General features: G+C 37.0%; 1 long non-coding RNA gene across 12 annotated transcripts in view; it reads right to left on the bottom strand.

Moving 5' to 3' along the window:
• LOC142362055 (uncharacterized) overlaps positions 1-27,850 on the bottom strand; it is a 91,164-nt gene that overhangs the window by 6,113 nt on the left and 57,201 nt on the right. For 3 of the 12 annotated variants that reach the window (XR_012764608.1, XR_012764605.1, XR_012764606.1), the window contains one exon: positions 18,213-26,146. This is a non-coding gene — a long non-coding RNA (uncharacterized LOC142362055). The other 9 variants (XR_012764609.1, XR_012764611.1, XR_012764618.1 and 6 more) reach the window with 9 other exon arrangements.

Here is a 27,850-nt window from a genome sequence, read left to right on the forward strand (position 1 = left end):
AGACCTGACACTAATGTTAAGGCTAAATCATACCACGAGAGCACAGCCTAGAGCAAGAGCATACTAGCAACAATGACAGAACATAAGAATCATAATTTTACAATAAGGTACCTAGACGCACAGATCCAAACAGATGGAAATAGATTAAAAGTGACCTTCTATAAGGAATAAAAATGACCTCAATATGGAAATATTTTTAAAGTATTTTATAAACCTAAATAATTAATTTGAGGTCAAATTTGGTGTGAAGTTACAGACTTGTAAGACTATCAGCCAGGTAAAGTTTCACAGGCAATCATTTTTGAGAGCACAGAGAAAATGAAAATTTTGCTTTTAAGAACATCTCAGTTCAAAGTACTTATTTTAAACAGAACAAATTTAAAAGAGTTTGATCAATTTTATTCAGTCATCTTTGAAAAATTACCCTGCCATGTAAACTTGACCACCCAAATCTAATAGCCAGTGTTTGTGCTAGTAGGACTGACAAAGGTGAATATGTCATGCATTTGAAACTGTAATTTTCACTATAGACAAAGTACCATTATGTGCAAAAGGGGCATAACAAAATGTACCACTTTAATGCTGATTTCAGCTGATGAACTCATCTGTAAGTCTAGTGAGACTCCGTGCTCTTGGTTTGGTCTGTTATCTGACATTGTACAAGGAATTAGACTCAGAAACACACATAGTATTTTTCAAGCACTGGAAGGTTAATACTAGGAAAATTTCCAGAGCCACAAAAGTGAAGGCCAGTGAAATCAGTATATCAGTATTACTATGGTATGCCAAAATGTTAATGTCCCTTAACAAAAAAAATCTGGGGACCAGACAAGCTCTGAAGTGAACCTTATGGGCAAGTTTATACTTAGTTTTAAATTACTAATTTTCTAGAATCATCTGTCGAGCTCACACGTTCCTAATCTGGGTTTCTAAGTCAGAAGAGAGTTGATAGATTGGTTTGGCAAAAGGATTTTGACATCTTAGTAGTAAGCAGAGTAAAAAAAAAGCAGAGTAAAAATCTATGCACTTGTAAAGCTATGAACCCATAAAATTTAAATACTTAAAGCCAGCAAGTCCAATATTGTGTAATACATAGGCTTTATTGTCCAATACAATACAATTTTTCAGCAGAATTACAAATTAAACTTGGAAATTGGGAGACAAATAACAAACCTTCATCTTGTATGTGTGACTGCTTTTAAGAACGCATAACAAAGTCAGAAATATTTTACCAGTAAAACTGTAAGTCTAGGGTTCTGGCTCTGTCAGAAGACACTGAACACAATACATGGAGAAACGCATATTGCACAAGGCAGTGTGGAGTTAGCTGATAGGAGACCTTCTCTTTAATATTACCAAGTGCTATGCATGTCCTACATGTAGGGCAGTTGCAAAAGCTAGGATGATGTTTGCTGTTACAAATAGATGATTATGAAATAACTGCATGGTGTCTTACGTAGATTCTAATTCTCTGTGGCATCTTCTTCTTAAATCACAATTATTTGGAATCAGAGTTGTGATCCTTTAAGACACTACAAAAAATGCTTTGATCATTTCAAACATGAATACACGCTTTTACAGAAAAGAAAAACCAAAATGAAATCAACAGACTAAAATCAATAAGTATTTGGTCAATGAATATGAATATTGTTCTTCATTAAGCAGTTGTGATTTATGCTTCATCTTGTGAACAAATTGTTTTCTGATTAGCCCTGTTAGTCTGAGTTTTTCTTTCTGTTTAAATATGTTGGATGAATAGTTTTGGAAATTAAAGTCTCCTTTTCCAAAACAATGACCTTACACTCTCCAAATGCTTTTGGTTGGTTTGGAGGTTTTTTTCTGATATGGTTACTTCACTTCTCAGAAAGGCAAGTGGGGTAAATTCTGAGTGGTCAAACGGTTGATTTCTTCAAACTAAACAGCATCTAATATTGCCAGTTGTGTTGTGCTGTGCTTTAATGCTGTGAAGTGCTTTCCAACAGAAGACTGAGTTTAACTAACAGTGTTTTAATTATTTCATTAAAGCTATAAAAAATATCAAAGCCTAACAGCTTTGTGAATATAATTCGTAATCCGAAAGCTATTTTAATGTCTTGGCTCCAAACTGACAGGCTGACAACAGTCTATTTTGCATAGTTACCTTTAAAATTATTTAAATCACAGAAAAATGTAATGAAGAAGTGCTATTTTAAAAATAATTAAAAAAAAAACAACAGAAAACGGCTTCAAAATATATAGATATGTTAAATATCTTTTGAACAAGTATTTTACTGCTTGATCCCAGACAAACAATGGAACTATTAGCAAGAACACATTACTATGCTCGGCAATATTTCATATGGTATTTGACAATCCATAGGGGCTACTTCTCCTTTTCCATAAATAAGATATATAATTTAATGGGTCTCTTTTATCTTACACATCATAGCAAATCTGCAAGTACATCACTTAACCTCCTCTGTGCATCTTTCTCTTGCCATGTTCTCACAGACATGAATAAACTGAAATTACAATACTTTGAATTTCATGTTATGAATATGTATTTTCACATTGCACATGTTAAATGTTGTTCCATTCACAGCAGATTTGAGACTGTCATATATATTAAAAATACTGATTTGAGGAATGTATATGACTTTCAAGACATCTTGGGGATATGTAAAACATTATGAATCAAGTGACTCTGAGCTATGATCCACATACTTCAGCTGTAAATTTCCGAAGTCAAATATGTATTGGAAATGTTATGCTAATACTTTCTTGTTCTTTCTCGTGTAACTGCCTCAGCAGATCAACATGGCAGGTGTCACTTGCCATGTTTTGTGAGTCACTGCGCTGCTGATTGCAGTAAAATGACAATGAGGCAATTGATCACTTGTTTCTTATTGATGACTATGAAAAACCAGCCCCACCACCATTCTTAATTCTTTTTAAACTCTCAAATCAGTTAATCCCAGAACTCTCTTAAACCCTTCCCTCTTCCTTACAAATTTGGAAAACATAAGGAAGGCTCCTAAGTGGGTGTAATTTGACATAGATCTTACAAGACAAATGACATACATGTCAAACTATATTATTCGAGAACATGGTCCTCATACCATTTAAAAAAATGTAGAATGGCTAGATAGATAGATTACAGCCATTTGCTTAGCTAATATTATTTCTGACACTATTTTAATTTTTTGTGCCTTTTTGAAAGAATAAAGCCGCTTTCTTATGCTAAGCAAGAAAGTGATGAATGCTTTAAAAATATGAACTTGTATAAAGCCAGAAAAATCAGAAAAAAACTCTGACAGTTGTATTCTGCTTTCAAGACTAATGTAAAGCAAAGTATACTTGAAGTCTCCCGAGAAAGGCTTTTACCTAAGATTTCTGTTCTGCATAACCTTCAGGCACACACCTGAGGTTATGTACGGTTGCTCAGACAAGCCTCAAGATCTAAATCTTGTGATTTTGATTACTTGTTAAAGTACTTATTTTATGATTTATTACTATTAACTTTCAAAAAGTGCAGCATTTCATATGCAATTTCTATTGCAATAATGTTCAGAAACACCAGCCAAGAGGCTACGTGAATGCAGAACAAGGAAACTGGTCTCAGGCGGTAGACATCTGACCAAAACAATTTCTCTTCCCCTTGCAGTTGTTCAGTATCATACAGATGCCTATTCTAAGACATTGAGAATTGTGGCAATCAGATTTTGCAGGTGATCAAAATGGATACAGCTGCTTTTAAAAGACATGAATGTTTTCAAATTATCTCTGTTTTTCCTAGTATTTTTTACAGCCGTTTCCACTATCCCACATGTATGCTATTCACTTAAATTGTAAACTATTTGGTGCTGTTGCAAAACAGCATTACAAATTACTTCTTGGATAGTCCCTTAACCCTATTGCAGTAAACAATCAAACAGAAAATTTGGCTTAATAGGATTATAACAAAGCTAGGTTTGTCAGGACACAGTAAGTTCAACGAGCCTTATAACAGCAGTGTGTCACAGGGACATCAAAAAGCCAGAAAATTCTCTCCACAGACCCTTAGCAGGATCAGGTAAACCTGTGTTACTCCTGAGAGATGTGTGCCTAGTACATCCTTGGAAACTTCCAGTCACAAGGGTGCTGCTATCTTTCAAGGTGACATGTTCTACTTTAAGGATATTGTTCTTAATACCTAATCTGACTCCTCTTTGCTGAAATTTAAGTGAGTTCCTTTTCTCTAGTGACACACAGAGAGCAAATTCTTCCTTATGTTTTCCTCTTTGGTCTGGTAGGCTGTGCTTTACAGATCTTTGGTCATTCTCCTTGCTCTCCTCAGACTGTCAGATGGTTTCATCGCTTTCTTGACTGCAGTACCAAAACCAGATGTCCTGTTCCAACTGTGTCCTACTAGCACCGATCACAAGAACAGGATTATTACATGTGTCCCGCATACACTTTCAATGGCATTCTGCTTTTCTGTACGTGCTGCTCATAACACCTGTTTATCACTGACAACAAACACTAGATTTATTTCTGCAAGAAGTTCTTATATAAGTTTATTCTCTATTCTGTATTTATGAGTTAGTATTCCAGCATAATTCCTCATGTTTCTGAAGACATTATCTTTGTTATTTAAAAAAACCCACCTCTGTCAAGAGCATTTTGAGTTCCAACCCTGGTTTACTGTTTACTTCTGGTGCTTAAGGAGCACACTCTCTTTCCATAAGCCAAATCATTAGCATAAGAACCAGTGGTATCTCAGAGACAAGATATTGTCTCCACTTTTCTTGAAAAGACATACAAGCTAACTTGTATACATTCTCTTGCAATATTACTTACAACATAAAATACATGGCACTGATTGGATAAGCCAGAGTGGTTTTATTTTTACAAAGATGTAACTGAGGTATGGCAGAATTAGGCAAGTTCTTGGAAGTAAGTCCATAAAATCAGTTCCATCTCTGAATCTAGAGATTGGCAGGGCACAAATTGTTGTAATCTATAAATACATACTGTAGTATATGTGGTCTGCCATAATACCACCTTCTTACTAAGTCTGCTCTGTTCCTGTACCAACTAACAGCCAGTGAGAGTCATAGAAAGAGGACTAGGCGAATTTTTAGTGTGACCCAGTCTTACAATTTTAAGTAGGATTCCCTGTCCAAACCAAACCCTACTGATGCAAATGCAGTATAAATAAAACTTGTGGGTCCTAGTGAAAATGCAGACCAGTGCGTATGAAACAGAATTAGAAAAAGCTTCAGAGAGGATAAGACTTCAGACCATTTTAAATATTTTCAATAAAATAACAATGTAATGACACTGATGATACAGTTAATGATATCTCCAAATCAGCAACAACAGAGCCCCATGCATTATGCAAAGAGGGAAAAAAGAAATATTATCTATTTCACCAAGATGAGAAGATGAACTATGGACTATGAAAAGCATTTATGCTATTATAAAATAAAAAGGATCTGTCTATTAACATTTTCTCTTGTTGCTTCTCTCATTCTTGAAGAAAAAGTACAAAACTGAATACAAACCGGACATTTTTAATGTTGATTTGACTGTGTTCCCTACACCAGAGTTTAAGTTATTTATCTCCAGTAATATCCCAGGGCTAGATTTCAATGGTACTCTGCAGAGTTCTGAGAAAAAAATTGTGATGCTTAGTTCATTTGGTCGAACAGAGAAGCTCAGCAAAGGCAAAAATTGACAGAAATCCAAAATAAGCTAGTGTTGCAAGCTAAAAGCCTAAATAGGGAAACCTATGTTCAAATCAAGTTTCTCTTAGCACTGATCATATGATGGTTATAAACTAGCCAGTGGCATCAAGCAATGGTGACTTTCTCAGATGCATATGATGAAGTTCATACCATGTGTAAACAAAAACTCAAGAACTCAAAGATTTGCACACCAATCTTTAGTGAATACCATTTTACATAATTTGTAGTAGTTTTAAAAGTACTTAAAAGATTCTACAAAAACTTTTAATGTCAAAGCAAGAGAAAACACAGGTGAATTCCGCTATACTTGCTGTGGTCTAAGGACCAAAACCAAACACTGGAAAGCTGCTCGCATCATTGCAGAGTGCTTTTTTTTTAAATTAATAGGAGCAATATTGGCAGAATTTAAATTTTGTAGGGGAAGTATAAGATCCTGAAACAGTTATGTATTTTGGAAACTTCCAGTGAGTGACTTCAAAATCACAGGCGTCCTTTCAGGCCCAATGTCATTCATAGACTGATGCGGAAGATACTCTTGTCCTCCAGAGCACTGCCCTTGCTTGAGCAATCTTTCTCTGAGCCTGCAAAACAATCAACCTTATCAACAAACAAAGTCATAGTGGCAGATTTACCCATGAGCTGGGTGTGCTCTGAGTCACGTGTTGGGGAAGGAGAAGTACTGTTGCCCACCATTTCTTCTCTTTTTTTAGAGAACTTTTCTCATTGTAATGAGAAATTTATACTGTAATGTATTCAACCCTGACTTGCCACTTTCCTCTTTTCACAGGATTTGATGCCAGTTCTTAATTTTCATGGCCTTTGATCACTGCAGGCAAAATCCCTTGTGGCCAAAGGGACTCATTCCCAGCTATTGAGTACCTACTCTCCGGGGTGACTGATAGAACAAGCAGGTTGCACTCTTTGTCTTGTCTTGCTGCGTGCAGTGAGGTATTTTAACAATACGCTCAAGTACTTCTTATTCACTGTTCCCACAAACAACCAGCCTTAAATCTCAGGGTATTCTGAAGCCTTAGGAAAGTTGGAAGCCAAGACAGAGCTGGCACTGCAGGTTCACAAGGATTTTAGCCACATTTACTTCAAATTCATCCAAACAGACAAGCAATACACAATTTCTATTTTTTTAATTCTGACACAGAAGACAACTGTGATATAGTTTATCTTTAATTTAGCAGGAATTCCCATTTGATTCATGAGTGTATTCACATTAAAAAATAAGCTTGAAGATTTATGGTGTTTGCCTCTAAATTCAGAGACTGGCCTAGAGATGGTTTCAGACTGACTTTTCTGCCCCAGAAGATTGAGAGTTTTCTATATGTAGAAAAGATATATATATATATCTGACATTATATATATGGAGACTTTATAAAATATCCAACTGAAACAAAAGCGTAAATAAGTCATTCAGTAAAGTCTAAAGATCATACATATATTATCAATAGGAACCAAAATATATTCATGGAGGAACACTAAACTGCAATAGGAAGTTTTGGAAAATATGTAATGGGTACAGTGAGACTTAGACTATCATTTTTCCTCTAAGTGTAGCACATCTATGTAACTTTCCAGGATGTCTTCAGTACGAGTAGGCAGCTTAATGCATAGCTGGAAAGCCATGACAGTGTTGTAAGTTGGAAGACAGGATGATATTCACACAAAGAGAAGACATATCTCTGATACAATACCAGTCAACAGAGCAGGAGAAAAATACCTAGATGAACAAAATGAGCGTGCTTTCCAGAAAAGTACAGATCTGCATTTATAGCACAACCGCAGATATCTTGGTTAGCTTTGCAACTTGTTTATAAAAAAAAAGACATGGACACAAAACTATCAATACAAGTCTCGGTTCCTAGGAGTCAAATTAGGACTAGGATTTAATCCATATCAAAAAATAAGTTTATTGCCTTTATGGCCTAAAAAGAAAAGACACGAGCTTGCAAACTGCCTGAAAAAAATAGTTTTTAATGATTTATGTTGCCCCAGACATTCCAGACATTTCACTGGCTTTTTTTTATTTGAGATCCAAAAGGCCACGGGAAAAATAATTCCGAAAAACACCTTGTATAAGACGCACGGAGAAAAATGTAATGTGTCAGTCCCAAGGTCCGCGCTTTCCTTGCTATGCTTCCTCTTCTGCATGTATGACAAGGGACTTGGTTTTCCTACTTTGATACTTTGATTCCAGTGTGGAACAGGGAACAGGGAACAGGGGCTAGACCTATGCCACCTATTCCACATCTTCATGAGGGATGAGGTCCACAAGTATGGAACACAAAATAAGGGTTAGGGCCAAGTAATAGCATGGGTCTGACATAGGCATAATCACAAGGAATTAATCTTAAAAAAATACAATTTAATTTTTTTCGTTTTTATAGACTATCAACAGATGTGCTATGAATAACATTGCACTTGTTAAATACGAATTTTTCTGTCTCTGTGCTTAGCAAACCATGTTTTACTGCAGTCAAAGTGGTTATAAAATATCTGTTGACATGAAGTTAGCTATCAAGGCTTGAGACTCCATGTGAGGAGTCATAACCTAAGTCAAAATGGAAATAGACATGCAACAAAGAATGCCAAAATATGTTCCCACAACATATGCACCTGAAAGCATTTGGAAGAGCAAAATCCACTGATTTGCACAAGTAAATGGAAATTCACTTATATGAACAGCCACACCTACCTTTAATTGCTCAATTTACATATGCAAATTTATGCTAGAACTGTTAATGTAGATGTTTGTACATGTAATATGTCATGCATAGATATTGTTGGATGCTCTTTGAAAAACTGGACAGGAGTGTCTAGTCAGTCTGGTCTCCTTCTTTCATACCTTCTGTTCTTCATTTTCATTTGTTCCCCTGTATGCACTGTCAGTAAAGACATAGACATCTGTAACGAGTAAGCTCATTTTCCTAGCAGATATGAAGGAATATCATTTGCTGGATACTTCATCAATAATCACAGAGTTTTACACTATATTTTCAACTAATTTCACTATATAATATCTACATCCCGTAATTTCAGTTTACTTTCAGTGGGAAGGACATGAGAATATATAAAATTCCCCATGATTTTATTTTTCTGAAGGCCTGGAATCTCAACATGTCTGAGACTTGCACATACTGCATCAAGTTACAGTAGCTGAAAAAGCAATACTCATCTTGAACATTGCCACACTGGCTTACAGAATTGTGCCCTTGAGAAAAAGACTGCGAGAAAAATAGAGAGCCATGCAGTGACAAAAATGAAATAGAACTGTCATCTGGAGTTCTTCATAGTCCATCAAATAAACTATTAAAGATATAAGAAGAGCCACAGAGTGCTTGGGCAAAGGTTGTTAAACCACTACTCCAAGGGCAGGTCACTGCACATTGCTAAGATTGTTAGTAAAAGATAAACCAGTTTTCACTACGAAACTTGACATTGCTGGTTTTCAGCCTCACCTTTAATACCACACGCTTGCAGCCAGGGACACAGCTGGATAAACTAATCATACAAGAGTTTACAAGAACAATTCTTACTGACGTTAAGAAAATTTTGTATTGAAGAATCATAGTTTTGTCACCAAATAATGTGACTCTGATTTTCATGTTACTTTACCTACATATTTCATTGATGAATATATTCTGTGTTACATTGCCCTAGCTTAAAAAAAGATGTATGTGTATCTTACAGTAAGATACACCTGTACGGTGTACTTTCTTTTGAAAGGACAGACTGAAAGGGCAGACTAAAATGTAATTAACCGTAAATTACCAATGTAATACAGGGAATGTGAATACTTCTGATCTGAATGAAGAGCGAGAGACACAGGTCAATCTTTTCCTCAGACAAGTGGAATCCAACAAATATAAGATGGAGACACAACACCTCCTGCCTCTAAGCATTACACGAGTCAGAATTGCCAAATGCAGACAAGGCCCTGATTTTCAGAAATCCAGAGCTCTTCTAGGCACAAATGAAGCCAACGATTTTCAGCAGCTCTAAAAATTTAATCCCTTAGAATTTTACAGAGTGTTGATGGATACTAATGTAAGGAAAAGTACATAGTCTGTTTCCATAACTGAAAATTATGGTTACTAAATAACGCAGCATTCTCAAAGTATTAGCTACTTTAACCATTCTTCTGTCTAAACACGTGTCTGTGGTTGCCTACTAGCTATTCCTGGCTAGTGCTTTGATACTCAGGCATAGTTTAAGAAACCAAGGAAGCTATACATTCTTTTTCTACTATTGCATTATGGAGGATTCTGCTCAGTTTTTTTGTTAAAGGTTAAGGATTAGGAATTAAAATTTAAAAATAAAACATACTGCTAATCTGACTATATAAATTGTCTTTTTCCTATTTCCTACACCCACAGAGAGCAAGAGTGAGATAAATAGACATTAATAGAAGTACTCAACAGAGGATGTTTACACACATATACCAAGTCTCTGCTTTCCAGTTTGTTTGGGTTTTTTGTTGGTTTTGGTATGCTTTTGTTTTCTTTCACTGAGCAAGAATTCTGTAATACACAGGCTGTATTTTTTAGAAAAAAAATAATATTAGATAATCAAAGCAAGGACCAAGGGAGGAAAATATCTCATCAATCTGATAAGTCTCTCTAGTGCTCAAATGTCAGTGTACTAACTAGTTATTATGTGATTATTATTTAGGACACATACTTAGAACCAAAAAATAAATATCCTTGGAAGGATACTTGTAAGGGAGATTTGCTAGTGCTTAGCAATGTTCCTGTTACTATCCTACCTCTATTTATAGTGAGCAGGTCATCCCACTGTTAGTGCTTCATTGCTGTCTGAATTAAATCAGACAAGTGGAATGTCTGGGTTTCAGAGAGAATCATGGAATCATAGAATACTTTGGGTTGGAAGGGATCTTTAAAGATCATCTAGTCCACCTCCGCATGGCAATGAGCAGGGATGTCTTCATCTAGACCAGTTTGCCCAGAGCCCCATCCAACCTGACCTTGAATGTTTCCAGGGATGAGGCATCTACCACCTCTCTGGGAAACCTCTTCCAGTGTTTCACAACCCTCATTGTAAAATTTTTTTCCTTATATCTAGTCTAAATCTCCCCTCTTCCAGTTTAAAACAACTACCCCCTGTCCAACCACAACAGGCCCTGCTAAAAAGCCTGTACTCATCTTTCTCGTCAGCCTCTTTTAGGTACTGAAAGGCCGGAATAAGGTCTCCCTGCAGCCTTCTCTTCTCCAATCTGAACAACCCCACAGAATGAGGACTCTTATACTCTATAGAAAGCATCCTTAAAGATCTGCCAGCTCTGTTCTGCTCCCTTGTCCCTGAGGGCAGTATTCCTTGGGGTACTATTGACTAACTCATTGAAGAGCTGGATGTTTGCTTTCCTAACCTTTGGAGTTCCATCTTCACTCTTTGCCTGACCCTTATCCCTCTGGACTGTGAACTCCAACCAGCGGTGATCGCTGCAGCCAGGCTGCCTCCATTTTGACATCACTGATGAGCTCACTTGTGTTGCTGACCAGCAGGTCCAGTTTCACTTCCCCTGTGGTGGGGCTGTCTATTGCCTGGCTTAAGAAGGTATCCTCAATACACTCCAGGAGTCTCCTGGAGTGTATTGAGGATACCTTCTTAAGCCAGGCAATAGACACTCCAGGAGTCTCCTGGAGTGCCTACAGCTTGCCGTGCTACTTTTCCAGCAGATGTTGGAGTGCTTGAAGTTCCCCAGCAGGACAAAAGCCTGTGAGTGCTCTGCCTCCTGTAGCTCGAATAAGAAGGCATTGTCAATAGGGTCCCCTTGATCTGGCGGCCTGTAGTAGACACCAACCACAAGGTTCTCTTTGTTGTCTCAGTCTCTGATTCTCACCTATAATCTTTCAACCTGCTTGTGGCTATTCTTCAGAGACAGGTCTTCACAGTCTATCTGTTTCTTGAAGTAGAGGGCAAAGCCTCCACTCTTCCTTCCTTGACTGTCCCTTCTGAACACCCTGTAGACATTTATAGCGGCAAGATTTTAATCAGAATACTGATTCTAACTTCTAAATCCAACTTCTAATTAAGTTCAGCTAGATTATAATTCTTGCTCTGTACAGACTACACGAACCTTAATAAGACTGGTAGCTAACATCATTTCTATAGCTCACCTCTTTGAGGATAAAATTTCAGGAGCTGATAAGTTTGTGATCTATTTTTCCCTCCCCTGAGTGCTTTAATTAACAGACACTCTCTATACATATGTTGAGATGGTCTTTCTCTCAAAATTACCCTTGTGCAATTGTTGAGATCCACTTGAAGTTATAAGTAAAATTCTAGCACTAATACTATAGCACAATAGAACACGCATTTAAGTTGCCATAAAACCTTGATTTTTTTGCTATGAAACTTTCAGAAATAGCTAAAATAAAATGTTTACCACGAGGACATTGTAAATGCTGACAGATTAAGTGTCCTTTACCTTACACTGGTTTGATATCAGCATGGTACCATCAGGACCAAAATCAGAGAACACAACTCAGTCCTTTGGAGAGCTATCTCCTCTTGATTCTGTGTGGTGGACCTCACAGCTCTTCTGCTTCTACAGTGAACATCTGCATTGGTGGTTTGACATCAGTGCATTATAGTGAACAAGGAAGCTTTTGAAAGAGACGTGTATAATGTAAAATGTATAAACAGCCCAAACCACAGTGTCTGTGGGCTCCCTCATAGCTCATAGTCCTAAACTATACCAAGTTTTGCTTTCTCTCTTTCCAAGGCCCAGTAACTATTAAGTCATTTCAAGCAACAGATCAGCTTCATTGTCAATGGGAACCTCCAACCTGCACTAGTTCATAAACTTGCAGTAAGGCTAACTGCGAATGATAAGTAGAAGGGTAGATAAAAAAATTTGGTTACACTCCACTTCAAATTCTATGAAGAATTAAGTAAACTCAATATTACCAATATCAGAATTAGGTAAAATTCATTTAATAAGGACTATAAGTTTAAGTCTCACAAACAGAAGGGCATAAGCATCCTGGCAATATTTTAGGTGCTTGAAGATAAGCAACTGGTGCCGTCTTAAGATGCCTGAGGTAGTAACTTCCAGCTACTGTTCCAGACTCTACCGCTTGCCCTGAATAGACAACTTAACTGTTAGGCCATAGTATGAAAAGAAACTACAATTTCCTCCTTTTCTCGTTGAAGATTAAAGTGTATATTATACTCTTCAAAAAGGCATGCAAGAGTAGTGAAGAAGGTTCTGGGCTGATTGTTCCAAGTAAATGAGAGTGCCTTTCCATTAGGTCTGAAAAAAGTATGTAAGTCTCACAGAGGATGCAAATTTCAGAAATACCAAAGTCCTCAACTTCTCCTGTTGGCCAGCTCGATGAGGCTACCTGCAGAGGACTGTAGGTGACACCTATTCAGTTCTACTCTGAGAGTCTTAATTTTTCTAGCAGGATACAGAAGAACTCACCGCACTTAGCCTATTCTGTGACCTGAAAATTATCTAAAATTAGGAATGGCAATATTTTCCTTACCTGTAAAATGAAAATGACATTTACTCCATGGTTATGTTTGAAATCTTCCCATTGCTGGCTCTGCTACATTTAGACTGTCTTGATTCAACACGTTACCCGGAACACAGGTCAGGGGAAAGATGCAACATTAAATTCGCTTGTGATGTTCATTCTGGGTATGTGGACAGCTATGTGTTAATTTCTGTCAGGAGTCCTCCGACTCACAATCTTTTAATGTACTCAGTGACTATATGTCACATGATCATGACTTTTATTCAAAGATTTAATTTGATTTTAAAATATTTTAGTTTATTTTACTCTGTTGATTCTAGTTTGATACAAATCGTATTTTAAAAAGTGCTTTCACTGTTTCCTTCTACTTTAACTAAAAAATCCTATTCTGCCAAGGCAAATCACTAAGCCTCCAAGGAAAACTAATATAAAAATTTCATATTTATAGGCAGTTTCTTTGAACAATTACAGGTATTTTTTTAAGCGAACTGGCCTACTGCTCTGAAACTTCATGACATAAATTCTCAATAGCTCTTCAGTTTATTTGCCATCATCTGCCTGGGGAAAACACAGGCCCTGCATTTACACTGTTCTTTTTTCTTCCTTGAACCTTGTATTTTTGTCTCAATAATACTGTTATGCTTCCTCTGTAGGCTGCCTATAGGGGGAATCATCTCACACTTTCTTTTCTTAAACATGTCCCATTCACTTACACAAGTAGCTTTGGTTCTGTCATGTAAAAACAGTCAATGTGTCTTTGCATTCTTTTACAGTTCCCGTAATTTCAAGTGCTCTCGTCATCTGCATCATTTATGCTACCATCTTGGCCTTCAGATAACTGTTTGGCAGTGATTGAGTATTTGAGTATTTTGGTAGGAGGTGAGATCTTTTTCACATTATTTAAAGATGAAATGTTATCTGATTTTTTTAAGGGTTTTACCAGCACACATTTCCAACAGCCTTGCTGGATTTATTTGTATTAGGCAAGGTAACGTACGGTGCAAATCTCTCAAGTCTTCTTTATTCAGTTCCGTAGCCGTTCCTCCTAATACGGAATCACAGCTCTTTTCAGCCATATTTTCTCCTATCTACTACTCAGCCCCTGTACCTGCCCATAGAAGCTCTCATCCATGGAGAGAGAGCAAGAAGACAGATCCGACTGCTAAACTGTCTGTTCAAGCATTGTTATTCTCTTTGTTTGTGCTGTAGGAATGAAGCTGGCTGCCAGTGGCTCCTTTAGTCACCATATGTATAAGCTTTCCTGGAGAAATTCCAGTGCAGACTCTTGCTGTTATCCAGATCATCTGACTCAGAGCATCAAGTGTTTTGATTTGGTTTTTGTCATCGTGTTCTTCTAAGAGTAGCCAGAGGATGTGTTGATAGTATCTTAAAGAAAGCAAGGGCAAGAAGGAGGACCCAGGGAACTACAGGCCAGTCAGCCTCACCTCCATCCCGGGAATGGTGATGGAGCAGCTTATCCTGGAGGCCATCATCAAGCAAGTGGAAGAAAAGAAGGTTATCAGGGTAGTCAACATGGATTCACCAAGGGGAAATCATGCCTGACCAATCTGATAGCTTTCTACGATGACATGACTGGCTGGGTAGATGAAGGGAGAGCCGTGGATGTTGTCTACTTCGACTTCAGCAAGGCTTTCGACACAGTCTCCCATGATATCCTCCTAGGGAAGCTGAGGAAGTGTGGGCTGGATGAGTGGTCAGTGAAGTGGATTGAGAACTGGCTGAATGGCAGAACTCAGAGGGTTGTCATCAGCGGCGCTGAGTCTAGTTGGAGGCTGGTAACTAGTGGTGTCCCCCAGGGGTCAGTACTGGGCCCAGTCTTGTTTAACTTCTTCATCAACGACCTGGATGAAGAATTAGAATGTACCCTCAGCAAGTTTGCTGACGACACCAAACTGGGAGGTGTGGTAGATACACCAGAAGGCTGTGCTGCCATTCAGCGTGACCTGGACAGGATGGAAAGCTGGGCAGAGAGGAACCTGCTGAGGTTCAACAAGGGCAAGTGCAGGGTCCTGCACCTGGGGAGGAACAACCTCATGCACCAGTACAGGCTTGGGGTGGACCTGCTGGAGAGCAGCTCTGCGGAGAGGGACCTGGGTGTCTTGGTGGACGACAGGTTGACCATGAGCCAGCAGTGTGCCCTGGCTGCCAAGAAAGCCAATGGAATCCTGGGGTGTAACAAGAAGAATGTGGCCAGCAGGACGAGGGAGGTTCTCCTTCCCCTCTACACCCTGGTGAGGCCCCATCTGGAGTACTGTGTCCAGTTCTGGGCTCCCCAGTTCAAGAAAGATGAGGAGCTACTGGAGAAAGTCCAGCGGAGGGCTACAAGGATGATGAGGGGACTGGAGCATCTCTCCTATGAGGAGAGGCTGAGGGAACTGGGCTTGTTCAGCCTGAAGAAGAGAAGGCTGCGAGGGGACCTAATAAATGCTTATAAATATCTGAAGGGTGGGTGTCAGGAGGATGGGGCCAAGTTCTTTTCAGTGGTGCCCAGTGACAGGACAAGGGGCAATGGGCACAAACTGAGGTACAGGAAGTTCCGTCTGAACATGAGGAAGAACTTCTTCCCTCTGAGGGTGACAGAGCACTGGAACAGGCTGCCCAGGGAGGCTGTGGAGTCTCCTTCTCTGGAGATATTCAAGACCTGCCTGGACAAGATCCTGTGCAGCCTGCTGTAGGTGACCCTGCTTCAGCAGGAGGGTTGGACTAGATGACCCACAGAGGTCCCTTCCAACCCCTACTATTCTGTGATTCTGTGATTTACCCAGGCCAAAGACTATACTTAATCTGCCTGGATCTTTCTGAGGGACAAACGGAAGAGTTTAGGAACCAACAAGTTTCTTTCCTTTGGCTAAAAATGTAAAAGAAAATACCAAGATGTAATCACTTCCTGTCAGATACTCAGATGTCTGTGTCTGAGTTTTGCAGTGTAGTATCGATCACACAAACACTCACATGTGGTTTGTTTCTCTATGTACAAATAGGAAGAGGCCAGTCAAGACCTTTCCATGTTTGGGTTGCAGTTTAAAATAATACAATTTATCCAATCATGTTTTCACATTGATAGACTAAAAAGTTAGGTAATTTCTTTTATTTAAGGAGTGGCAAGGAAAAACAACAAAGTTTACATTTTGAAATAATTTCGCTTCTTTAGTAACATATAGAATACGACCACATCTTTTGGCATGATTGGGTACTGCACAGTTAACTACATTATCTTGTTAGGACAGTTATATTCTCTCATATGACAATGACTTGCAATATGTAGTCACTGCCTTCTGGGGAAAGGAAAAAACCCCAGCAATTACCGTGCAGTACTCGAATCTGCCTGCCAACAGCAGAACAATGATTTGTGAGACACATCAAGAGCTTCTGGCAAGATCAATCTAGTGAGATCCCTCTGATAGAGAAATAATGAGTTGACAAAGACCAATGTTCAGCTGGGCCCAAGCCCAATAAGATTACTGTACAGCATCATCAATATTGTCTGTGTTTGGAACTGACACAATCAGAATGGAATCAATTGTGTTTTCCACAGCACTGTCACACATGATTTTTAACTTTGGCTCACAGCAGTGCAGAGAAGCTTGCAGATGTTGGCAGATTTTTACTAACTTATGGGATGTCATTATTAAGTAGGAACTGCGCACTTCAGTAATTTGTGGTTCTGCGTGTTCCATCATATGGTCTCTGTGTTGAGGAGGGAGGAGAAGGAAAAGATGCAGTAGCCGGAGGGATTTCTCTGTTATCATCCTCATTTTACTGTGATTGTTGAAAATATCATGTGATCCTAAAGGTGCAGATTGTTTTTCAGAGAAGGACTAATTTGGACTGTGTATCAAAGTTATTTTACTCAGGCATGGGTGAATGTTGTTATTTTAAAAAAAGATAACAGTGAAAACATTTTGATTCTCTAATAAAAGACTTAGGATCCAGATGACCCCACCTGTGAACAGCAGACTCTATCCAAGAAGTTACAATCTATATTTTTAAAATTGTTATTTGGAAGCTGTTTCTTCAGTCTTGCAGCTACTAAAGTTAAACATTCTGTCACAGAAAGCTGTCACCCCTACTGCTATGTAATCCACTTCTATGCCTACACATTTTTGCGTATAGTATAGTGTAGTATACTCCATAGTAAATAGCTAATAACACATTAGTTTGTGAAGTAATTGAAATTAGACTGTTAGTTATGAACTAATATTTTGTTAGTTATTTATGGCATATCAAATTTCTATTTAATATTTTTGAAAAAGCAAGAGACAACTAGAAAATCAAGTTCCTTCTGTAAAAATGTAGGTCTCTGGATGCTAAAATATTCCTTTTTCTCTTTTGTTCATATTATTCTCCCCATTATTTCTTTCTGTGGTGTGTGTATGCTTTCTTTTTGAGAATTGGTTTTTAATTTTCATGAAAAGTAAATCTGAAAGCCCTGAAGACGGCAGCCACCTTCTGATTCATAAAATACCACAACACAGACATCAGAAGTAATATTTCCATATAAGTCTCTGTAGCAGAGTTTATTGGTGTTCATATAAGGTTTTTTTTATACGCTTAGGTATATTTGACTAGTTAAAAATACTAGTTCATAAAGAAGAGTCGATTACTGTTAATGAACATTGTATTTGGTTTTACTGTAGCCAAGAGTTTGAGTCTGAAGAGCAGAGATTAATGAGTTCACATTACACTTACTAGAAGCTAAAGGACAGCAAACTATTTCACAGATATCACTCAAGAGCAATCAAATAATAGTGAGCTTTAACCACTGTCAGTCTGAGCAGAATTTGAACCAGCATACTGAAAATTAACTTTAGGGCACCTGTGGTGCCAAATAACCTTTTAAACCTCTATTGCACTTGAATCTGTCTATTTTGATGATGTTATTACTTATCATATCAGACTCACCTTTTTAGTGGTATTGCTTCCATGGGTTATACTGTTTTACATGAGTATAAGGGAACTCCCTGCTGGGAAAATGACAGATAAACACTTAGTGTCTGCAACAAACTGGGAAACTTCTCACCCAAAACAATTACAAAGTTGGGCTAAAATGCATATGCTCTTAGTAGTACAGTGTAACTTTTTCTGTAAACATCTGATTAGCTGAAACATGTCATTCACTGCGACATGTCAAAAGGAAGATAACATTTTTAAGATAACAGGAACGTAACACTTTTTTTACTTCCATTCCCCTCTTTTTGCAAGGTTGAACTGAAAGATTGTTTGCAGGGTCAGACGGTTCAAAGACAAATGTAAGGTTGTATTTTCTGAAAAGTGTAACATAGCACATAATCTACTCAGGATTTTTAAATATGGGAGGTCTTCAGAATCTATTCACAGTGAATTACATTTAATTCAGTTTTTTATTAAAAATAAAATTGAAAGATTGTATTACTTTTAAAAAGTGTGGCTAAATTTAAACATATTTAAGAAACGTATAAAAATATAATATATAAAATATATGATGCAGAAGTTACTTAAAACTTTTATTAGCTGAATGTTACAAAAGTTGTTCATGCATGAGAAACAGATAGGCAAACTCACTAGAAACCAGGAATAATATACCATTTTTTGCATCACACCGAGTTTTTCCTATGGGTCAGATCTTCCTATTTTTATTGGTTAATAAAAATTTTATGCTATGATCCATTTCTGTGAAAAAATGAGTCAAAACAGAATTTTCACAACTTTCTGTGTATTGTATGGTGCAACCTAGTAATCACAGCAGTAACATATTCTGTACTTAACATTCTCATTAATATCAATTTTATTCCCAACAGCCTTAAATGAAGTTTTGCCACTTACTGAACCTTCCTACCACCACAATTATTTCACCAAACATGGAGGCTATGCAAACTTTCGCCACATCTGAAGGAATTAAAGACTTCACTAAAATCTATCTGACTGAAACACAAGCCAAACAAGCAAACAGGAAAGTGACAAAAATCTTCTCTGCCCTTTGGGAAACATTTGCACGAAGTGCCCTCAGAGTGAGGTTTTGTTTGGGTTTTTTGTTTGGGTGCAGGGTTTTGTGGTTTTTGTGGTTTTTTTTTTCTTTTTTTTTTTCCCCTGTATTTTGTGACCATACCTTTTAGTTAGGGTGTTCCTTGCCTCATGCTTGCCATTCACCTCTTCGCTAGGTTATTAAAAATGGCACATGACCCTGTGTTACGTCTGAAGACTCCTTCAGATAAGGCAGAGTTTAGCAAGGATTTAAGCAGTGCACCTAATTTAAAGGACCACTGCTCATGCTGGGGGAAGTTAGATACATTGACATCACATGATGAATTGGGGCATAACTGCGGTGTTAAATAACAATCACTTATTAAATTTATTTTCTTCCAGACTGCATGTGACCCCAAATAATAACAAATATATGAATAGTGATTGCATACTACAGATAACTCTCTTCTGTTGTCAGATAATGCTGTGATTAATGAATGTCTTTTCTATCTTTGCCTGGATTTTAAACAATAAATAAAAATATAAAATCTTACGTATATAAATTAGGTCATGCTATTTCCTTAGACATTTTTTTTGAGAATTCAATAGCTCTCATTTGTTCCTTCTTTTTTTCATATTCCACTGCAACATAGCACAAAACATCTTTGTTGTGTACATAGAATGTGTCTTTATGTTGTTTTGGCATATATATCCTTTATTTCCTTTTGCTGTTCATTGGTCTCTCCCTGTCCCCTCCTAATTTTTTTTTAATGTGACACCTCTGAGCTGGTACCCATAGCAACACCCACTGGTAGGGGTGAGCTTGTGAAGCCGCTGCAGCTATCCCCATAGCTCAGTTCCAACAATGCCAGTCATTAATCTAACAGTATCTGCCTACTCAGATCTCTCTAGTTCCTCTTCTGGTCTTCCCTCCTTTCAGCACTAGCTGCCCTGTGCACAAAGATCCAAAAGATTACTGTTAACAATTTTCCATTTTTTTAAAACAGCTCACGCTAGCAGGTCTGTTTCATCTAGTCTCAATGATATTGCCACATTAGATTATAGAATAGTCATGGTGTGAAGTAGTTTCCTGAATTAAAAAATTAATCTCAGATATCTCTTTGTCCAGCATCTTCATTTTAATTATAAAATAAAATAATAATAGAACTATCAAATTTAAAAATGCATTTTCTTATTGTTCTACATTATTTATGAAGGTAGATCACAACCTATTAAAATGTCCTCAAAATACTTACAATAAAATTACTGCTGGTTTTCAGTCAATCACCCATTTCTTTTTTTTTTTTTAACTAATGAATGATATGCTGTAGTTTAATATCTTGCACATATTTTAACTACTTCCACATAGATAGGTCTAAGCCTGATGTACAAGGGAGCTCGGCTGCCATTCCAGCAGAAGTGTTGTGCTGGCCAGCTGCACATAAGATAAATTTCATTGTAAGATTAATGTACGACTGAGATTTTCAAATGAGACTAAAGGGGTTATGGACACAAAACCCACTGAAATATAATGGGAATTCTCTCCCTAACTCCCTTAGGTGTTTCTGAAATTACTGTTTCAATTTTTAGAGTCAAATCCAGGATGGAAGAATTATGTTTTTGTTTCTGTGGGTTACAACTCATGCGTTTAAATTCGACCAAGTTAAGCCTTTGACATTTGTCTACTGACACTTATTTCATGTACATAAAAAAGTGTTTAGTGCAATTAGCAAAAAATTTTTAGATAGTTTACTACCTTTTTGGTGTATGACATGTCCTGCATATGACTAGGCGGATGGAAATGCTTAGTACTACTCAATCAATTTTGCACTATTCCGGATCAATTTCATCCATTTCAGAGGGATCATGCTGAGGTTTCTTTTTGCCACTATGGAATCTGATAAGGTCCTCCTGTTAAAATGTGAGTTTGTGGTCATATCTGCAGCTGTATCCATTAACACCAAATATGCAGACACGCTGACAAGTCCTGGGAATGGCTGAGGGATTCAAACCCATGCACAACCTACCAAGTACTTTAAAGGCTCAAATAAATGCCTGTCTAAAAACTGTCCTTGCATTGGGACTCTATTTGTTCTCCAAAGACCTACTCGTTTTGGGGAATGCAGTACATAAACCTCTGTTTAATTTTTCTGTTCAGACCCATCAGAAAATTTGTGTCCTTGTGCTGACCTGTTCTTTCAGAATGTGCAAAATATTCCAGTGTATCTTTTTATCAACAAAAGCTTACAAAAGATTTCCTTCAGGTGATATTGCCAGACAAACATGAAGACAAACTTTTTCAAATTAAAGATAAGTTCCTATGTTGACAATTTAGAGATAGCTTCAAATCACATTGGGGAAGTCTCTGACTTGATGATTTGTCTGGTATGACAGACAAAACAGTTTTGATAAATCAGTAAGAAGCAGAGTGACAAAAATGAAAGTAATAGTGGGTTAAGCTCATCAGCCAATTGGTTGGAGGGATAACTTGTTGGAACAGTAAAAGCTAGAATTTAATCTGTATTTTATCATGAAATATCAGAGATTGGAATTAAAAATTCCATACTTCAATTTATTCTAAAATGAAAAGGACAGTTGAGTATATGAAGTGCAGTTAGAAATCTTAGTCAAGGTGAATGTTAACATATGGTCAGTGTTTTAGGTTAAAGGCAGAATTAGACCAGTGTAAATACAACCTTCTATATTGAAGAAAAAGTCTATGTATTTTATAAAAGTACTCCACTCTTCTGTGTACTTTAGGGACATGTAAGAGAAAAAGTGTTTACAATTTTTTATTAAGAAAATAGCATTGTGTAACACAAAACATATCCTTGAACTTGTTTTTATTTTTTATATTTCAGTAGGAAAAGATTAATTTCAGTCTTACTGAATAATTTATTAGTTAATGTTTTTCACCATTTTTTGTGATACAGATGTAGCATATGTATGACCCACTAAACATCTGTTAAATACAAACTGATCAGTTGTTTCAATGTACAACCTGTACATTCAAACTTCAACACCCTAGAAAATAAAGAGACACATTTTGAACTCACATGTACATGTGCTTCTCTGATTGACTGCACATCACATTGCTCAATTTAGGGTACAGTTGGGATCATACAGCTTTAAATTAATCTTAAAACAATTAGAAATTTGGGAAGGACTTTTCACACTTCACATATCAGAAGCTATAACAATGATGTCTTATGGTAAATCCAGCAATCACGCAATAAAGCTTTTCAGCATGTTATCTCAGAGGTATTAGCTGAGCACTAAGATTTGTCCTGGGAAAGGAGCTGGCATCTCTTTCTAGATATGGAGAAGATCTAAGACTGATATGGAACTGGAGTTAGAGCATTTTTAGCATAATAATCTAGAGTCACTTATGTGTCTGAAGGGTCAAAAAAGCTGAGTTTCATTTCTGGAATACTGACTAGAACTCTCTTATAACAATCCCTATCAAATATCATGAAGGCAAATTCTTCTAATTAGTTCTGTAAATGCAACGGATAACTAATAGATGACACTTCTTATTTAGACTTTGTTGTTTCTTAGTAGCTGCATCAACTGTGAAAAAGTATTCCTTGCATATGGTTTTCGTCTTAAAGGCAGAGAACCAATTTTTAAAAGTTTTTTCTTAATGAAAGTGAGTTGGACATCCCTCATAAATCTTATAACTTTAGTGGACATTACTCACTTCCCCCAAAAGCATGGATGGATGCTTTAAGAATTTCCCAGTCATTAAAATGAAAGCAACCTCAGTATTACTTTCCTAGCAGCCAGACCCTTACTCATGGTAAACGGTGCCTTCATCTGTAACAGGTCTTGTTGATTTCAGGGAAACTATATGATTCCTAGAGCACTGCTGAACAAAAGCCGAGACATAAAGTCTGTCCTACAATATCTCTTTCAACACGTTTTCATAAACACATTATAGAACCTGATCCTTAACAGCTTTAATATATATGTTTCCATTAAAATCAGTGCTGCTATACCCATTTACATGAATGAATAATCTTCAATGGAAGCACCATAGCTAGAGATTTAAAACATATGTAAAACTTCTTCAAATTTTCTAGTTGGACAAAAAGGATTTTGGACAAGATAATCAGAATAACTTATTTTACTCTTTTTGTTCATATTGAATTTCTCTCCTGTAAAAGGGCTACTCGGATGGGTAGTAAGGAAGCCCAGACCTTTAAAGAGTACTGGAATTTGGATAAATGAGGTCATGCTGCATCGTGCAATGTATTACAGACGATTCTTGTGCTAGTTTGCAGATTGTATAACACACAGGGTGGTAAATTATGTTCAAGAGCAACTTCAGAAACAGAGGAGGCTCATAGTATAATAAATAACTCTTTATATTAGGTGGAAATTAATTAGTTCCAAATTTGATCAAATTATGAGATTACGTCCACTTTAATACAAATTAATTTATCATAATGAATGCTAATAGAATTAATTATAATTAGACACTGTTGCACTGGGTGAAGTATTTCATAATGGTCCCTTTCATATTAGTAGTAGATTATGTGCATATTTCAAATATATAAAAAATTAAGAATTAGAATTATGCTAAATGTGTTTTATGATGGAGGTATGTTAAAGAACCATGACAAGAAATTTGGAGCCTGGTTAATTGGACAAATGATCTTTTGCCCTATTTAAAGCTGGCCTGATACTGAGCATTCAAAACCTGTTTATTTTTTTCTAGAAGAGCCACTGGACATTCAAATACAGCCTAAAATCTTGGAAAGCTGACATCCTTTTTGCTTTTTTCATATATTCTAACTTACAGCCCCCATGATGCTTGATGCTAAATCATGATATAATGAGTACTGAATTACTTAGGCCATTTCCAATTTCCACAGAAAATGGACTTTAATTCAAAACCATGCCTGGTTAATTAAACTTTCCATGATCTAATTTGATCTAATTATTTCTATAAATTGAGATGTAACCAGACTTATATCCTAAGGTAGAATCGGGCTATGGTTACACATTTTTACTTAGATGGAGGGAACTGACAAGAACTCCGTCATTCTCTCCTATTAACCCTAGCCTTGCTGGCCACTTGAATCAGCACAGTTTGCAAACTAAATGGTGAAGAAAGAACTGTATTTTCAAAATGTAAATCAGAGTGGGGTTTTTATTTACTTAGCAAGACTGATTTTTCTGTAGGCATTTGAAGAATGATGTTTCCTTTTGCATCTATCTTGAATGGATGTAATGCAGGAAAAATGCTTGATACAGTCCATGTGTCTTATTGACAGTCCAGTACATATTTGGTCTCTTTTTCATTTCTATCTGATAATGACACTAAATTATAACTTAGGTTTATTTTTCTCTAAAGAGGTCTTCTTCTCTAGAAGATCTGCTCTTCTAAATCATACACAATATGATCTGAACCATTTACAAAATGATTACATTCTGAAAAAAGAGAAAACTCCTTGCTAAGTTATTTTATTTTGCTCTATCAAAACCAAATCCTGAATCTATTTGTTCACACTAGCAACATTTGTTAACTCCTGAAGATACCTGTCACTCTTTCTTTGGCTGGTTTCCTTAAGCCATCGCTGATCTGCTTGAGTGAACTATCACTGTTGCTTACCAAAATCTTGTCACGTCCAGTCAGCCAGTGTACACATCTACTATTCTTTGTATATACAATAAAATAATGTCGTTCTGAAATCTTTGCTGACAGAGAAGCAGAGCGCAGATGCCTGCATATCATGCTTTGCAAACAAACAAGACAATCTGACAAAGTATTCAAGGCTTCTGGCTGCACTGTCTGAGTTGGTTTAGAGGTTAAATAAATCAGTTGCCTTTTATGTGTTAAGAAAAGGTAAATCATTCTGGGAAATCTGTTAGAACTAGAATATTACGCCCAGAAAGTAAGGGTAGAAGCCAGTCTGCTAACTGGAAATGCCTACTTGAGATATATCCTCACTGATAATTTAGATGTCCTTTCGCAGAGATGTGGACAATACAGACTGCCTAACATAACTGCCAAAGCTCTCTACAGAGTCAATGACGAGAAAAAGACAGACATTTCTGAAAAGTTGAAGGCTGCCTTAATTTAGTTAGTTTCCTGTCTGCATTACTTGGGGAAGGTAAGGACATCATGGGAAAATCTAGTCCACATGGGTTAGGTGTTTACTTCTCTATTATATTATTTCAAAATGAAGAGTAGGAAACTTTAGGTATTTCCATATTTCTGTGATGCAATCTGCATTTTTTTTTTCTGAATGCATGCCCAGGTGCTAATTAATTAGTAACCCAGCAACCAGCTGCTGAAGGGAAAGCCTCAACCACCAGACAACGAATTCCACTGACAGCCCGCCCTCTCTACTGCTGTTGGGAGACTACATTTCCTACTCTTTGGTGCCTGTCAGTCATGCATGACACAGGACCCAGAAGGTAGCCTGACTACTTGTGCTGAAGAGTAAGCTGGGAAAAGACAGAACTGGACTTCTAGATGAAGGTCTCTGGAAATCTGTACAGGCTTTACATTATGACATCATTGGATAAAATAAGGAAACAAAATAGAGTTCAGAAGTGGAGATCAGAACTTTAATTCATTTCCTACCTGTTGCCAAAACTACAAAACCAACAGTTACGCTTCCCTTGGTTACTCTTCCTTAGCCCACAAGTCAAGGAAATCAAGGCATAACCTTTCTTAGTAGCTCAGTAAGAGATCATGAATGGAGTTCTTTGCTATAATCTCCCATTTAAAAAATCAGTTTTATTGAAGAGAGATAACGATTTACTCCTTCTTTAACTTGCTGATTGTTGATCAGTTGTCGATTTATTTCAATGACACCAGAATCTTTAGGAAACTTCAGAAACTGAGAGAAAAGCTCTTCAGGAGATGTAAATCCTCGTTAGCTTTAGTGAAACTGAACCTGATGTATCGTAGAAACAATAATCAGTATCGGAAGTTTTTTCTGATAAAAGCCTCTGGAAATAAATAAAAAACATGTAAAATACATTCAGACTAAAAACATCTGTACTTATAATGTGCCTTAGTGTCATTCACAATTGTGGATATTAAACCATTCTGTTAGAGTCACATTCTCCATGGGAAAGTTATGTAGTATATATAAAGCTCAGTAGTTCATTGATACCATTTTATCTTTCTGTACAGAATTGTCACTTTTTAAAGCCAAGATCCACCTCTCATCAAATTTTAAAAACTAAGATCCATATATCTCCCAAAAGAAAATCAGGTTAAGTTTCTCTTCTCTTATAATTTCACAAATGAGAAAACTCTCATATGATTTCTTACCACAGAATCAGCATACAGCACAGGTTGAAAGGGACCTTGAAGGATAATCTGGTCCAACCTTCATGAAGAACCTTTCATGAAGAAATTCAGAGTAAAACCCCTTATTTATGGCTCCTATATGCATATGCCTGATCCCTCAGCTTAACTGACATTCTGAATACTTATGCTGACAAAATCCCGATGATAATGTGCCATCTGAGCAAGACTGTGGGCAGATACTTGACCATACAGTTTCAGAAGGCAGAGGTTCCCTCTTTCATCATTTTAATTTGCTGATCGCCATACTGCTCTCTTGAAATATTTTATCAGTTTTGTTTCATTGCAGCCTATAATAAAAACATTTTTTCTTACTAATTATCTGTTTTCCCAAGAATATTTTGTTACTATAGAATAGTATCATAGAGTGGAAATATAAAGTTCATTTGCTTTTGCTAGCTTTTCTTCATATCTCTTGAAATTCAATGTCCATCTCCACAAGGTGCTCAGCATTTATTGTGAGGTATTTAACACCTTTTATGTACTGTGGCTTAGTTTATAACAAACCTCTTTGCTGACAGGAGAAGTCTTTGTGTAGTAATTTACAAAAAAACACAGACTCATCCATTAGGATTAGTTTAATAAATAACAAATATGAAACATTAATCCATTTCCATGGGGTATTTAATTTTCAGTGATAATGTCCCACTCTAATATTACAGGGGCTTTGCAGGGAGACATGACAAACAAGTGTCTGAGAGAGTTAAAAACTAGAAAATAGTCTATGGAATTAATTTTCTCTATTAAAAAAAAAAAAGATGCAATTTGATGCAGCAATAGCAGCTATAACACAAGCTACCTGACCTTGCCCTTACAATGACCCCAACCTTGACCTGCAGGGACACTCTCTCTAGGGATGAGAGGTATGTTATTACATGTTATGTTATTACAAGGTCCCTGCTGAGCAGCAACTGCCAAATGGACTCAATTAAGTGTTTCTTGTGATGTGGATTACTGTCTACTGGGGCAAGTTGATACTAGCAAACATATTTCATTCTCTTAAAGTTTGACTGGATATGAAAAGCATGTGCGTTACTCATTCGGTGACACTTCAGTGTATGATTTATATCTATTTAGAAAAATCATAGCATGGAGACTTTAGTTGTGCACTGCAACCTTTTTTCGCTCCTTGTCCTTCAGCAACAAAACCCTGTTATCACACTCAAGGATTATCAAGGCAGACATAGCCTTCGTAAACGTAAGCTTCCAAAAAGAAAAATTACATCAAACAGTTGGTGCATTCTGATGATCAAACTGATGTTTAATGCTGAGCATAAAGTTAAAAATAGCTGCAGACTCAACTCTGTATGTTTTCTGATTTTTATCTCAAAAAAGTTGTG

Source organism: Opisthocomus hoazin, chromosome 7 (genome assembly GCF_030867145.1).
Source record: "Opisthocomus hoazin isolate bOpiHoa1 chromosome 7, bOpiHoa1.hap1, whole genome shotgun sequence".
In the NCBI taxonomy this organism is placed as follows: Eukaryota; Metazoa; Chordata; class Aves; order Opisthocomiformes; family Opisthocomidae; genus Opisthocomus; species Opisthocomus hoazin.